Source organism: Chinchilla lanigera, unplaced genomic scaffold (genome assembly GCF_000276665.1).
Source record: "Chinchilla lanigera isolate Chin_1 unplaced genomic scaffold, ChiLan1.0 scaffold00025, whole genome shotgun sequence".
NCBI classification, from domain to species: Eukaryota; Metazoa; Chordata; class Mammalia; order Rodentia; family Chinchillidae; genus Chinchilla; species Chinchilla lanigera.
The window spans coordinates 2711567-2728746 of record NW_004955426.1 but is presented as its reverse complement, the minus strand read 5'-3'; the positions used below and the strand labels follow the sequence as shown (position 1 = coordinate 2728746).

Here is a 17180-nt window from a genome sequence, read left to right as displayed (position 1 = left end):
ATGTTAACTATCCTGTATATACATACATAAAAATTTCTCTTTCTTTCCCTTCTCTTTTCCCACATCCCACTTACCCTTTACCCTTGAGTGTTTTCCTATCATTTCACAATGTCTATCATATCCCCTAGTTTAAATTAACTCTTTCAGGTTTTACACTAGTGAAACATTTCCATTTAACCTTTCTACGTTGTAACCTCAGAGAGAAAATATCCTTTTTCTCTTAACAAAATCTTCCCTTTCTGGAAAAGCCTGAATTCCCACAGGAAAGAAGAACTTGAGCTTACTACCACAGTGACTTACACACTTAACTGGATCAATATGTGATCAAGATATAGAAAGTTAATCATTTCTATGTATACGAATGGAAGAAAAATAGATATTTGTGGTCTTTTATAAATTAGAGCTTTTTAAAATGTAAATTTTATTGTATACATTTGGGATTTTACAGTAAGATATGGGATACCTTTAGATATTAGAATGGTTACTATGGTGAAGAAAATTAACATAACAATACCTCACAAAATTACTTTTATGTGTGACAAAAGCAGGTCAAATAAATCTTTTCAGATAAAAACACTTTGTAGACACTATTTTATTAGATTTTTACAATAGCTTTTTAGGAAGGAGATTTTCATAATCAGGTGACAAATAAAGAAAACATATTTGGAAAAGTCAGATAAGATTTATAATTTTCTACACTTAACAAACAGTAGCAAACAGTAGACCTTAAATGAGTAAACATTAACATTTATGGTTATGTATCTTCAAAGAACTTTTTGTGAAATCATGACTGTCTCAACACCAGAATATGGTGTACATTTTCCTGAAGGGTGTTGTTTCTTTAGTCAATAACTGCAGGAATGCCGAGTGCACATAAATCTTCTGTATATATGAAGAATATTATGATTTGGATTTGATTGTTCCCCCAAACTCTGATGTGCTCAGAGTGGTGTGTGGGAGGCGATCAGATGGTGGGTTGCTGTACTTACCGGTGGACTCACCTACTAAGTTCTGCAGCTGAGTGTGTTGTTGGGGTGGGGGATGCTGGTTAAAGGAGGGCCAATGTGGTGCAAATGGGAAGGATCTGTCTCCCTCCCTGACTCCTCCCCTTCCTTGCTCTCTACTTCCTGATCACTGTGATAGAAGCCCAATATACTGTTTCTCCCTTGGAGCCAGCTGGCCAAGCACAGACTCAGACCTTGGGCACTGTGACCCAAAATAAAGCTTTCCTCCTGGAAATTGTGGGTGTCTGATATTGTGTCTCAGTGCCCTGAAAGTCACTGAGATAGGAGACTTTTGAGAAAGAGTCAGTCACTCTTCCTTGGAGCATGAGTTTGGGAGGGCTGGAATGATTCCTGATGTGATAGTATGGATGGATGAAAATATTGTCCCTCAGTGGCTCCAAAACATAGACAAGCATCAATAGATAATAATAAATGGTTTGACCATTTATTATTATGTATTAATTCTCAAATACTTACAAGATAAGGTGCAAAGGTTTGTGAATGAGGTCTTCACTAAGTGGAACTAAGACTTCATTGTCCACTGCTGCATTATACTCATTTGAGTCTTTTAACATAGTGACACCATGGTCAGGTGGCAGGTGCACTTCTCAGGTAGGCATTTGTATGAACTGTCTTCATCTGATGGTAGCTGGGTGCCTCCAGTGATCAAGCAAAGTCTGTTCTTCCATGTTGATGAATTGTGGCTTCCATTCTGAGACTGGCCTTTGTGGAGAAGTTTTTCACCCATAAAACTCTTTATTGTGCAGAAATCTGAAAAAAAGAAATCTTAAGTACTTCACACTTTTGATCACTGTTGGCCTGGCATATATTAGAATTAGTGACCTAGAGCTGCAAGGCTTGGTGTTCCCTCACCAATTACCCCCCTGGGCCAACTCCTACCCCATATACACATGATTACTGGCCTTCCTTCACCCATTAGGGTTCTGACCCCAAAGGAAGGTTAAAGAGTTTGTTTCCCAACTATAGAATATCACTCTATAAAACATTTCATCCATGAAGGGCAATCACAGTTGCACTCGTTGGAAAAAACCAGAGCACTGCTACCTCGTCACATAAAGAACGCTTGTTGCATTTTAAAAGAAGGGTTACATTTACCCTCTGGGTTTAGAGATACCAACCCATAACTGCAAGTAGCATTTATACACTACTGGGTCTGGCTGTTAATTGACTGGACAGTCAAAATTGCGTGCAGCCAGGGAAAATGTCAACCTTAATCTTCCCAAAGCTGCTTCAGAAGAGAATTAAATGGAAAGCAATTTTTATCAGAATTAAACCAGTAGTGTGAGTTTAAAATGGAAATAGTGAAGGTGACAAGAGAAATGAAGAGATATTTAAATGAACTTTAAAATGTGCATTGCATGCATAGTTCCTTGTAGTTTATTTAAATGTTGCAACAAATAAATTAGGTAAATTTTCTAACATGTGACTTTGTTTGGTCTTCACTTGGTTTTTAATTGTATCAGTTATGAAATTAAGCATCAGAAGGTGAAATAACTTGGCTTGATGCTAGCAATTAGAATTGTGGTTGTTGTGGGTCACACCCAGCTTTCTTTGCTATTACATTATAGGAGGTTTCAATTTTCTATCCTGTTTTATATATTATAAAGCCTCCGTGATGCCAAACTTGTGACAGAGAGACTCTGGTGGTTAGAGGGGAGTGTTGGCTGTGGGATCTGCTTGGGGAATTGGTGCAGTACACTTCTGGGTGTGTTGGGGCTGGGGTCGTGAGGATGTGGCACTGGGGTCTATGTCTCTCCCTGGACTCTTCCTGTCTGGCAATGTTCTGTTGCTCTGCTTTTGGTTGCCGTGACCTAAGCATCTTTGATTTGCCTCGCCTTCACATTATAAGGTTTCTGCTTGGAGCCCATTGACCATGGAATGCAACCCCTGGAACTGTGAGGTAAGTTAAACCTCTCTTCCTTTAAATGTGGGGGGATATTGGATATTTTGTCCTTGTACCGAGAAGTTGACTGACACAATGACTTCACACAGCTCTTCACCTAATTTCACCTCTTCCTCAAAGACAAGAGTTTGACCATTCTCAAGTAGCTTTCTTCAGAATTTCCAGAGGCCAGGGCACTAGGAGTCACCCAGTATTTGCAACAGAAACTTCCAGGAAGTAATTAAGGATGCAAATTGCTCAGCTGTCTATCAGACCTCTGAATCAGGCTCTGTGGAAATGAAGGCCTGGCTGTGCTCGTTTAGGAAGACTGTCAGGAAGGCTTAGGTAGATAAGCTTCAGCAGCACTTTTCTATGGCGAGGATGCGGCTGAGTGTGAAGCTGATTTGCATCATTTCCAGAACAAGAATCACTAGCTGCAAGGCTGATGTCCATGAACATCCATAGTCCTGCGGGGCTGGTGTAGCCCATAAGAGGTGTCAGTGGGCATCTGTGGACGTTAGGGAAAAGATTACAAAATTTCTTTAAAATATACCTGAAGATGTTAAAACATTTTATTCTCTGAGAAACAATGAAATTCTTGCATTAGAGAGTTACCAGATTGTTTTGCAGTGAGTCTTGAAGGTTTTATTGCAAACCTGTTTTCTGTTCTAATAGATTTGTTTGTAGAACACTTGAAAGCAGAGAACTCTTCAGTTATGAGTGTGAAACAATGTGTCCACTCCTACCATGTGGTGAATAATCAGCCAGTTTGGGGAACTGCAAAAGCTATGTCACAAAATAAATGGCGTAAGTGTCCAATGCATAGTTGGACCAGAAGACATCTGAAAATAAAACTGAGGAAGGGAAGAGGGGAAACTTCACAGGGGTGGGGAATGGAAATTGACAGTAGGAGCACATCAACCAAGTTTTGTGTTCTGCCTGGCTTTGTCTGGGGAGGTTGCAGCTCACTACCTGTTACCCACAAGAGACTGACTAACATAGGTGATAAATGCTCCTTTTGCTGCTCACAAAACCCCTGCATGAGAAGTACTTCAGAAAATCAACAATGGGGATCTGATTTCATCAAAAAGTTTGTGCCCATCAAAAGAAATCACTTACAGAGTACACTAACAGAATGGGAAAAATATTTAGCTAACTGTCCCTCAGACAAAAAACTTATATTTAGAACATATAAAGAATTGAAAGAACTCAGGCCACTTAAATTCAAAGACCCAAACCAAAAATGGGCATCTGATATGAACTTCTGAGGCAACAAAAAACTTATATTTAGAAAATATAAAGAATTGAAAGAACTCAGGCCACTTAAATTCAAAGACCCAATCCAAAAATGGGCATCTGATATGAACTTCTGTGATGAAGAAATACAAATGGCAAATAAATACATGAAAAATGTTCAGCATCATTGGTCATCTGAGAAATGCAAATTAAAACACTGAGATTCCATCTCACCCCAGTAAGAATGGCTATCCTCAAGAAATCAACCAATAACAAGTGCTGGAGGGACTGTGGGGAAAAAGAAACACTTCTCTACTGCCGGTGGGAGTGTAGATTTGTGAAAGCACTCTTGAAATCAGTGTGGAGATTCCTCACAAAACTAAGATTAAGTCCCACTTAACCCAGCTATTCCCCTTCTGGTATTTTTCAGAAGAATTAAAAACATCATACCACAGCTATACATGTGCACCCATGTTTATAGCAGCAAATTTATAATATCTAAATTTGGAAACAACACAAATGCCCATCAACTGAGGGATGGATAAAAAAGATGTATTTTTATACAATGGAGCATTACTCAGCTATAAAAAAGGATAAACTTGAGGCTTTTATGGGTAAATGGATGCAAGTAGAGAACATACTCATAAGTGAAATAAATCAGACCTGGGTATGGAAACATCATATTGTCTCCCTAGTGTAAGAAACTGAAAGGGTAAATGAGATCCAAAATGTACAATAGCTTTGTGAAATGGGAAGAAACTACTCAAACGGAAAGAACAATTGGGATGGAGGAAAGGAGAAAAGAAGGAAAGGAAAAGAAAAATATATATATACATATATATTCAAGATAGCTAAGATAGTTATACTACTAATTTCTATTAGTTCATTGAAAAGAAAGGTTTGTGCTTATACTATCTGAGTATTTTTCATGTTGATATATTATAGTCTTAGCACCTACTTTGAAGATAACAGTATGCAATGTATTAGTCATTGTTAACCTCCTATTATCTTGTTTTGAAGTTTTGTGTCATTATTGTTATTGTTTTTCTCATAAAAAAGAAAAAGAATGCACATCCTGAAAATCGAGCTTATTTCAAAAAGTTCTATAAGAAAGTCATGCTTCCGCTACACAAAGGAAGAGGAATTTAAACACAGCATACTAACTGGACTTCTTTTATCATCAGCTATTCAAAGGAACCTGAATGATTTCGGCAAAGAATTAAGGCTTTTAATTTCTTCACAAATGGAACAATAGCAATAATGTATATTCCATGTGATGTATAAGTAATAGGTGAGTGTCAATATGTACATCTTTGTAATTTATAGATTTTACTTGATGTATATAAATATAGATGTTTTTGCACTGATACAGCTAAAATATTTGTACAATTATTGCTTATATTATTCAAATAATTTAGGAATTTCCAGTGTTTTGCATTAATATTCATACCAACCAAGATTAAATATTGTCCTAAAACAATCCTACTTACTATAAGTAAGAACCAGAAAATATGGCATTGAAATTACTTTAAAATTATAGGATACTGTAAACTACTGTGGGATTTCACTTCCTTTCTTCCTGAATGACTTCGTGTCACTAAACCAGATGGTCCTGATGAGCGTCCTCGTCTTGTGAACTGTATTCCATGGTTTATTGGGTCTGACAGACATTCTCCATGTTAGTTTGCACTAAGACAATTTTATATGTACACTAAATATAGGATAAGATGCATTTCCATGTGAAATATGTTTGACAAATAAAGGGAGAGTGTTTTAAATTGGAGAATATGGGGGAAAAGAATTTGGATCGCTGAAAAGATATTCTTGGTATTTCTCTATGGAGAGAAACAGCAAAGACAAGTATTTAGGTCTCTCAAACCTGTGTGGTAAGAGTACTCTCTCTCTCTCTCTTTTTTTTTTTTTTTTTGTATCCCAGGAATCAGGACCTTGCTGTGCTACTGAGTTATATCCTGGCCCTGGTAAGAGTATTCTTGCATTGATTGAAAAATAAACGTGTTTCCTATTTCTCTTTGGGAGATGCCTGTGTGCCAAGAAAATCAAACTTTTTCATCCTTCACATCGTCCATATCCCTTGGCGGGGCTGAGTTGTGCTGTGGTGGGACAGAACCCCCGAAGCTCAACAGCCCACGAGATGCATTTTAGTTCTCATTCACTGCCTGCATGCAGGTTCTTCTGCTGCGTACACTGCCTTTGCTCTTAGGGATGCTTTCTGATCTGGCCCTTCACCAGATTCTGCAGCCCAGGGAACTAGTGTGCTGCATTCCATGGTTTATTGGGTCTGACAGACAACAACATGCTTTGCCCTAAAGTTATGGGTTTTTTTTTCCCCTCACAACTCTTTTGCAAGAATTTGTTTTGTAGCCTTGTCCAGGAATAGTGAGCCAGGAATAGAGATGCTCCTGCATGCTTGAAAGAGAGAAATGAAATACTTTGCAACACTCGTGTTTATTACAACATCCATCCCATGGTTACTGCTGTCTACGAACACAGAGCTGTTAAATCACGATGAAATCATTAGGGGAAGCAAATCTTTGGGTGATTAAATATTTTACACAATCAAATTCCTGCATTTAACACTATTTTTCTAGGCTAAAAACTAAAAGAATTTACTGTGAATAAATGGGAAGGTATCAGATACTTAAAGTAAAAATGGAGGAATTTTAGAATCCTTGAGTGAAAGTTGAAACTCTGAAAAGGTTTGCGGAGAGCAGGTGTCGTGGACAGGTGCCTGCGGGCACGCTGGAGGGCTAGGCCAGCTTTTCAGGGGGAACTAGCTTGGGCCACGTAAATACAAACTTAGTTTAAAAGAACTTTAAGAAGAAACATGGTTTATCCAGAATGGCAAATTAAGGAAATTGTGTTAAAGTTATTTATGCTCCACAAATATCAATGAATATTTTGCATAATAAATATCATTTTTACTTGTCCAAATTCAGGGCTTGAATATACAATGAAACAGGCAGTGTTACAACACTATATAAGGTTCCTCTCTTGGAAAATATGTAATTTGAACCAGAAATTACTATATACTTTTCATCGCCAAGCTTGCATAAGTAGAAAATTTGCAATATAAGAAATTTAACATGTTTTTAAAAATCAGGTATTAACATCAGGTATTAACACTGAAAATAATAGAATATAAATGGTAAATTAGCATGCAGAAGCAGATGACAATATTTTTATCTACACAGTTACACAGCTTTCTACTGAATATATTTGTTCAAGTATTTACTGGTTTCATTTCTTCTGTGGGTGAAAATGTTTATGTTTCTTGGTATAAAAATAAAATTAATCTATTGGTTATTAAAAATTTAAAAAAGAGTTTTTCTTATTTTATTCCTGCATTTTAACTGAGTAATGCACTCACACATAATACAAGAGGGCTGAGGATTTAGCTCAATGGCACAGTGCCTGCCTGGCAAGTGCAAGGTCGTGAGTTCGACTCCCGGTACTGGAAAAAAAACAAAAACAAAACCAAAAACAAACAAAAAGAAAAAAAAAACACAGAACATAAGCATATAGCCTTTATTATTATTATTCTTTTATTTTAAAAATTTAAGAAACTGACCAAACAACAAAGCCTTTATTATTATTGCAATATCAGTATCTGTATATTGAATATGCACAGTAGCAGAGAGGATTAGAGTAGGTAAAGGATAAGAGGATGAGAAGGAAACACCAAATGATAGGCTGGAACACTAAAGTAGTACAGATGGTGAGTTATAATTCCTCACAGAATACATAACACATTTTCTAAACATCTCTGTTGCTCTCCATACAGTGGACACTTGTGAGACTAAAGTAAGACAGAGTATTTAGGGGTGTTGCTCATACCAAAGCACCACGCATAACATGGCTGTAACAACAGGATAATATGCTAGCCATTAATGAAAAACTTCAAATTGGATGACTGGACAAAGATCAATTAGCTGTGTTGCCTTTGACATGAAACAGAAATGTCAAAGTGTAAGATGTGAGAAATTATACCCTATCAACAAAGTAACCAGTTTGCTGACCTGCAGAGATGTTAGGAACACTGGCATTCTTCCCTGGCTCTAGTTTGCCTGGACTTTTTTTTTTTTTTTCCGGTACCAGGAATCAAACTCATGACCTTGCACTTGCCAGGCAGGTGCTGTGCCACGGAGCTAAGTCCCTTGTTGCTGGAGTTATTTTTTGAATGAGAAGGAAAGAGAATTGTTGTAGAATTGGATTTGTTGACCACTAGCTTTCATTTTCGTACTTCAGCATATATAACAGGTAAGTCAACTCAAAATATTAGCCATTTAAAAAAACACTCACAGCTCTCTGTTGTAAAAGTAGATACTGAAATAGTTGGCTATCATTTCTGACCTTTCTCAATTGGATTTTAAAAATCACTTACACTTAAAATAATATTCTGAAGTTTTCATGTCAATTTCAAATCAACACGCAGCTAGTACATATATTTATATCTTGAATTAATACCTCCTTCAATGCTGGTTTATTTTAAATAAGATCACTTTTTCTAGAAATAGTGACATTTGTTAAGAGGCTTGAAAAACAGAATATGAACATTTCTATATACAATGTGTCCCAATATTGATGGAAGCAGAAACGTTTCAGAAATTACTTATAAATTAGTGACTGAGACATTAGGATAGGAAAATTTTAAAGAACTACATTAAAGACATTGTTGACTGCTTTGTTCAGGGCTTTGGTGTATATGAGAATGGTTTTAAGGAACTACAGATTTCAGAGAGAGAGATTAAACTTAATTAAACTTTGTGCATTTTGTCTTCTTAAATCATTAGATGTTTAGCCAAAGGACATCAATGACTATGTGACTTTTGTTTATAGGTTTATACCTGTCTGATCCCACGTGGCCTGTCACATATTAGGCTCTGAATTAACATTTATTGAATTCTGAATAAAAAAGAATATGCTAATGAGTATGGAAGATGGATTAACACAGGGAAGATAGAAACTGAGGGAAATTTCATAATACATTAGACATGTTTAGGATAGAAAGGATATAGTGAAACAGAGATGATTCTTTGTCTAAACCTGTGTTAACTGCAGTAGCTACTTAGCTCAAGGTTCAGTTTGAATTAAATAAAATTAAACAATATTAGAAATTCTATTTCTCAATCACACAAAACATTTTAAAATACTCAGTGGCCACATGTGGTTGATAGGTATCACACTGGATGGCATGAGGGGAATGTTTATGTCAACCCAGTTATATCTTTTGGACAGTACCCATATAGAAACCTGGAATGACTGAGCTCTCTTCAAAGATAGAGCAGTATTTATAATAGCTTCTTGTTTAATATGTCATGGTTTTAGAAAAATTGCTAAATGTCTAGACAAAGCTATCTCAGAAGCCCTGTTACATATCCATAAAAGAGAGAGAATAACGAAAATATTCCCAGTGTTGAAATGGTGGTTAGAAAATGTACCAACAAAATGATAGATATTGAATTTGGATTAAAGATGAAGTTTTAGGATAAACATATTATGTGTGAATGTATCATGTTTAATTCCTATTGTGGTGAATGAAATTGCACCTATTCATATGTTGACTATTATGATGTGTTGTATTTTATTTGTTGAAGGAATTGAAAATATAGCTTTTATCAATTATGTATTTAATATATTTAATTTACTAAAATTTTTAAATGTTTTAGGTGAATAATGTGATGACATGATGCATATGCATTCTGTACTAATTACTAGTCACATGAATTCATTCATCATCATCCATGGTTACCATTTTTCTTTTTTATTTATTTTGCATGAGTACATGCTTGTGGTAGTACACATATCATGGGGAGCTCGCACACATCCATATTGCATCTTAATCCTTTTTACTCCTCCTCTCTTTCTCCTGTTTTTCTTCATTTCTAGATCCCCATTATCTTAGTTACTTTCCTTGTTGATGAGATAAAATACCTAGCACCCAAAGTTGAAGGCAGAAAGGTTTATTGTAGCTTACAGATTGTACAGGTTTCAGTCCATCATCGGCTGGCTCCAAGGCAGGGTGGCATGGCAGGGGAGCATCACAGAGGAGAAACAGTTCATGGCAGGCAGAAGCCACCCTGCTCTGTGCAAGCCACACCTATGACCACATGACACTTTGGGGAGACATCTAGACACAAGCAATTAATCTATTTATTTAGTTTATTTTTTGGTACTAAGAATCAAACTCAGCACCTTGTGCTTGCCAGGCAGGTGCTGTGCCACTGAACTCTATCCCCAGCTCCCTGTCCCTGTCCCAGTTTTAGATGATATCAGACAAAAGGAGAATGCGTCTGATATAGTGATATGCATTGATAGAAATAAACTAGACAGTAGAAGCTAGTGAGTGATAACACAATGCTTTGGTTAATTTTTTAGCTGTAATGTTCTCTTTCTTTTAGAAAAGCAGCTCCCACGAAAAGAAGAACAATGGACACACCCACTATTTGTAATCTTTGTTTTGTTAATAATTTGACCTGAGGTAGACTGGGACTAGCAATCTCATTCTTCTCAAGGAACTGGATTCTGAAGTAAAGTCACTCGCTGGGTGTATCTACTTTTCACCAACATTACATTTTGGCCAGCAGGAGAGGGAAGTTGCTGTATTAATAAAGTCTGAAGAGGAAATGAAAATGTGTAAGGTAAAATGAGGCCAGATGTGTTAATTGCTAAACAAACATCATCCCATTTTTCTGGCCATTTCTAATGAATATGAAGAGATTCAAAATAATGCTAATTCCAATTTTTTTTTTCCACTCTCTGCCTCTACACAAAATCTTCAGTGTGCCAGAATCACATTTCAATTAATTTCCTAACAAATATCTTTTACTTCAGTTTGATGGGGGAAAAAAGGAAGAGCAAGTTGCTTTGTTAAGAGATGTAACTGGAGAAGCAATTTTGAAATAAAAAATTGTAAGCAAGTTAAAAGTGGTATATTCAAGTTAAAAGGATAACCAGAGGGATTTTCTAGCTCTGTGGATTGGCAAGATTACATTTCTCTTATTAACTTTTAAAAACAGATATGTTCACTGTAATTTGGGACTTTGGAAGCTACAATCAAATTCCTACGCATAGTAAATCATGATAGAGTACCTATGTCTATCTCTTATTAGATGAACATTTATGTGACTCCTGTGTCTGGTGTAGTAGCATGGTCCAAAATTCACACTGCTGGTTATTGGTAGAGCTGAGGTATGAATCCTGAGCCTGAAGTCTCCCTCAGTCCCCCAGCTATGCCACATGGTGTTTCCATGATGGTGCTGAAGTGTCGGAGAAATTTGGGCATTGTGCAGCCTTTGCTCTTCCCTGGCCTTAGAGTCTTAGATGACTTACTGTACCTTGGTGAGACTCAGATTCCTCATCTGTGAAATGGTGATAATTACATAACCTACCCTACAGTGTTATTCCTTGAGGGAATGAGGATAATTCATAGTATTGTCATTGCTCCTAGAAAGGTCTCCATAGATGTCATCACTTTTTGCACATTTGAATGTGTAAAAAGCCACATGGGCATGAATGGAAAACTTAGTCAATGTCTTTTTTTTTTTTTTTTTTTCAGAAAATGATTGCTTATGTCCCTTGCTCTCTATGGTTTTAATAGGGAATGTCCAGCTGGAGACTGATCCCATTTGTGAAGCATAGTTCCTCACATCTCTGAGACAGTAGTCAACGAGTGTGCAGTAATATACCTTTTGTAAAAAAAGAAATAAGGGGATAGTTAATCTCTCTTACTTAAGATTGATAAAGTGAGGGTCTGTGAATGATGGGTTGTTCCAATTATTTGGTTACTTCCTGAAGACAGTGAAGATTCAGAATTAATTCTAAAAGCAATATGAAACAAGAAAAGAGAGGGTCCTAATGGTATTGAACTCTACTTTCAGTTCTTGAAGCCATGCAGTATGTAGTTTTCATAACAAGATATGAACTAATCAACTTTCTAGCTTAATATATTGTAGGTTCCTGTACTTGTAAATAAAATAGTGTGAAAAAAATCAAAATACTGATAGAAATAGTGCCTTTAAAAAGTAGGCTAATCCTAAAGAACATTAAATAAATTCATTTAATCCTTTAAATAGTGGTGTCAAGTAGAATCCTTTGGTACTGGGACTTTTGGCAATCTCTGTTAAAGAGGTAAAATGTTACATTCTTGAGCTTGAGAAATTAATATCCAAAGTTGAAGCTTAAGTATATTTGGCTAAAAATCAGTCAGGATAATGGTGTATTTTCCTAACAGTTATCAGTGTTAACAAGAATGTGAATAAGGGGCCATGTTTTTGCACATTCCTCACTGTTTGGTATGATACAGGAAATGATATGAGCTTTGATATGAAGACGTTTTCAAATCTTCTGGAAAGCATCCAAAAAGCTGGATGCCAAACTCTTCGTGTAACTTCCATGATTGCAAGGTTTGAATATGATTTCCAAGAGAAAAGTAGTGGAATTCAAGGCATAGAAACGAGAAACAGAAAAATAGGGAGCCAGGAAAGATGTTTCAAATGCGATTCTACAGACCTTTCACAAGCACTGTCTGCTTACCATAACTAATCATTGTCAAGACAAATGCGACACATTATGAACCACCTGGAAGAGATGATTTAACCTGACTATTTAGCATCTCACTTGTTTTACACAGGTCAAGGTGGCAGTAATTGTAAAGATTATAATTACAAGTTCTACAGGAGTTCTATAAGGAGTAATTATGAAATAATCAGAATATTATGTAGAGCAATGATCTCAGGAAATATTAGATATTTTAATTTTATGTTTATCACACTCCCAAGATCTCTTGCTCAGGAATGAAATGTAAAATGTGTGTGTATTTTGCTCCTAATATCCCTTTCCTTGGGAAACAGGAATCTGATGAAACTTATTCCTAAAACTGAACTCACTATGTTATAAGAATGTTTTCAGCAGGCAGCATCCCCTGTCCCGAGTGGTGACTTACAGTTCAAGGGTAGCAGATGTATCCTGAAATTAAGAGGTTATTGCCTTAGCTGGATGGAAAAATCTGTCATTTTAGCAATCTTTTCTTTTTCTGCTAGATGGAGAAGGACCATCTGTAGGATTAAATCAAGTGGTGGAAACCCTGCTCTGCTCAAAATAGATAGGGTACTTGGTGACTATGGGTCCCTACTTTGTTCCCTATAATGTGATTCTTGCAAGTCATTCTTTAATCATATGACTTACATTATTTCCTTCAGAAAGAATTTCCTCAGTTTTGTTATAAATGCAAATATTGATGTAAATATAAGCAATATTTGATGAATTACCATTATTTGCTATGTTGATATGCCAATAAATATAAATAGAAAACATGCTCAAGTGAAAAATTAACCTATATTATAAAGAAGGATATAAATAAAAGTAATATATAATGTAGTCTTACAGGATTTTAGAGGTGGGAGGTCAAGGAGGGTGAGAAACTGAAGCTTGCCTCTGGAAGTTTAAATAAGGAAAGAGGACCAGAAAATATCATGGTTTACATATAAAAAATAACAGTAAGCCATGAGGTTCTTTGTGTTCAAAGAGCTGCCACTGATAAGGTCTTGTCTTCTGCTTATCATCACCCACATTAAGAATTATTTTCTGGGTGCTGGGGATTTAGCTCAGCAGCACAGTGCCTGCCTGGCAAGTGCAAGGTCATGAGTTCAATTCCCAGTTCCGGAGAAAAACCAAAAAAAAACCAAACAAACAAAAAAACCAAAAAAACAGAGTTATTTTCTGATGTCAAAGTCTCCGAGGGACACATAAAGGGAGAAAAACCACACAATATTTTAATCATCTAACTTCAAATGATACTACTCTTTGTTTTCACATGTGGTAGGACTTTTGGTTGTTAAACCTATTATTAGCATACCAGTGTCATTCTTGGTGAGGAAATGAGTATTTGAAAAGATTTTATGACATATTAACTCTTCATCTGAGTTAAGTGACTTGACAAAATGTCACGTTTCCTTTCATGCATGAAGGAGCCACAAGAGCATCTAGACAACCAAAGTGACATTAAAGATTATAGGTACAGCTTTCTACAAAATAAGCCAGTTCATGCACCAAAATGAAATAAAATGACCTCAGGGTTGATAGGTATTTCATCAGGGTTTGGGATGTAGAGATAATTTTACACAGTTTCATTTTTAGCATTTCTATGTAAACAACAATTAGAAGTAGATGCCTTTAGGTTTGTGTTTTTAACATCTTAGAATATATCATTAATTAAAATCCCTATGCATGAATTTGTCAATGAGATCTCAACTCAGGAAAAATTGGCAGAAGGAATGACAAAAAGAAAAGAATGATAATGGGGAATGGTAGCTCCTTATAGGAGGCTTCCTAGATTACCTGCCTGTTTTTTACAAACCGAATATCTCTAAATGATCTGTATAAAAGAAGGTTCCAGAAGAAGGCAGCAGAGTGAAATAGATTAGATGTGTTGAAGGTTAGATTTCTGGAATGTTCAATTTGGCAGCGGACAAGTTCCAGAGTCATGGGCATGATTCAAGTCTACTGCTGCATATATATCTAAGTTTGGCTGTTGCCTTGTCTGAGTTAGAATGAGCCATGCATCACCTTCAAGATGACAATGACGAGAGTGTGCATTGTACAATAAACCAAATTTATGTTCAACCATTTCAGGTTTGACTGTACCTTGACTGTTGATGAAAATTTCCTGTATAAAATATAAAGGAAAAGGAAAAGGGATAAAGCTTTCACAAAGTGGATGAACTTGATAGCCTTTCTGCACTGGGAAAAAATGTAAAGTAGGGATTATAATTATGCTGTCATTTATTAAGCAATTGCTACATGTCATGCATGGTGTGTGTCATACAGACACTGAAGTAGACACTTTTAGTATTCATTTCTGATAAAAGCAAATATAATTTTTAAGACAACTGTGAAAGTCCACACAGAATCAGAGTGTTAGTCAGTTTTCTGTCACTGTTACAAAATAGCTGAGCTGATCGACTTAAAAGGAGGGAAGATTTATTTTGGTTCATGGTTTCAGGCCATAGTGAGTTGGCTCTGTTGCTTTGGCCTTGTGACAGCAATGTAAATCTTGGTGGGATCATGTAGTTTGGGAAGCCTGTTCACCTACGGTAGCTGGGAACCAAGGAAAGAGAGAGGATGGAGTGAGGTCCCAGTACATTCTTTCAGGGTTCACTCAGTGATCTCACTTCCTCACAGCAAGCCTCACTTCTTAAGTTTTCCATCACTTCTGAGTAGTGTCACAGGCTGGCCATCATGCCTTTAAGACATGGTATTCTGGGGCCATTTCAAGTCCACAATACAATGCAGGGTCAAACTCTTTTTCCTTTGGCTTCAGGTAAGACTTAAAATACATATTGAATTGGAAAAGACTGGCTGATGAACTGGATTTGAGGTATATAGAATAAGAAGAATGAAAACGGAAAGGAAATTATTTGGGTTGAGCAACTGCATGATGTACTTACTATTCCCTGGGATGTGAAAACTGGGAAGGTGTTCCTTAAAAGGAAATGAGGAATTGATATTACTTATTACATTTCTTATGCCTACCTAATGTTGAATTGAGGTGGTACACACAGAAGGGATTTATCTAAAGGTTTGTGAATTTGAGGAAATGTTCAAGGTCTAGAGTATAAATTTGAGTATTTTCAATAAAAGATTACCTGTATCCATGAGAGTTCATTCAGTGACAGAGGGACTACTAGAGAAGGGCCAGAGGGCTGATATTGTGACACTGATTTTTGAGGTCAGGATGTGTTAGGACTTGAGGTTTGTTACACCTTCCCAAACTTGTACTTTGCAATCCCTAATACCCAACACGATTGTGTTTGACAACATGGTTTTGAAGAAATAATTAAGAGTAAGAGACTTCATCAGGGTAGATCCTTGATCCAGTAAGACTGATATCCTCATAAAAAGAGGAAGAGATGACAGAGAACCCTGCTCAGAGAGGCCACAGCGGGAGTTCAACCTTCTGCGTGCCAAAGAGAGGGAAATCAGTAGAAATCAGACATGCTGATGTCTTGATCTTGGACTTCATATCTCCAGAACTGTGAGAAATGAATTTCTGTTATTTCAGCCACACAGTCTGTGTTATTTTATCTCATAGCCTTAGAAAATTGATTTACAAATAGAGACTTCAGCCCAGTAAGAATGAAGCCAGATGACGCTCCACTGAGACAGAGGAAAAGATGGACTATGTGAGATGTCTCTGAAGTCAGATAAGGGTAATATATCAAGGGCAGAATGCCTTAACTGTGCCAGAAGCTGCTAAGGGACTGACCAAGAGGGTCCTCCAGCTCCGTGCTGCTTGGTTAAAGTTTAGATAGGCTTATTCCCAAATCAAGGCTTCTAGTCCCTCATTTTGTAGAGCATTAATTGGGAAAACTTACAAATTCTTTCCTTGTTCCTTGTAAAATTTCCTCCCTGTCCCTTGTAAAATGATTATTTCACTCAAGGTCACGAGAGCCACTCCTGTGAAATGTAGTCATTGAGGAAAGTAGCTCTCTTATCTAACCACATGTTTCTTTAGAAAGATGGAAACCTATCATCGATGAACACCAACTTGCAAATGCAGAAGGTCTAATTACAGAGAAAGCATTTGTAAAGTCAGAAATAACTCTGTACTCACTGGCAATCAGCTCACCTTGAACATAGATCACTGTTTTTATACTAGTTCTCCCCACTGCCAGAAAATTCTGTTTGTGTATGTAGGGTTTACACTTTAGTCTGGGCCTCTCTTCTCTGTTGAAATATTTTTAGATAAAGTCATCCTTGCTTGTTTAATTTGTGCTGGTTCAGTTTTTATTTTGAGAGGACCAATAAAGCAGAGACTCACACTAATCAGTGGGGTTGCCAACATAGATGGCGTTGGTCATCAAAAACTGCAGGATTGTAAAATTTTGTATGAAACATTTTTGGAATCCAAGCTGTTGGCTGATAGGAAGAAATTAACTCCCTATTTTTTCTGCCAATATCTAGTTTATTCTGAGCTTAATGATTCATGCTACACATTGCCTTTGTACCTTCCTTCACTT

At 36.6% G+C, this 17180-nt stretch overlaps 1 long non-coding RNA gene across 1 annotated transcript in view; it reads left to right on the top strand.

Moving 5' to 3' along the window:
- LOC102006794 overlaps window positions 1-17180 on the top strand; it is an 88539-nt gene that overhangs the window by 44168 nt on the left and 27191 nt on the right. The window contains exons 2-3 of the long non-coding RNA XR_261179.2: window positions 5328-5434; window positions 6080-6122. This is a non-coding gene — a long non-coding RNA (uncharacterized LOC102006794). The remainder of the gene's footprint in view (window positions 1-5327; window positions 5435-6079; window positions 6123-17180) is intronic.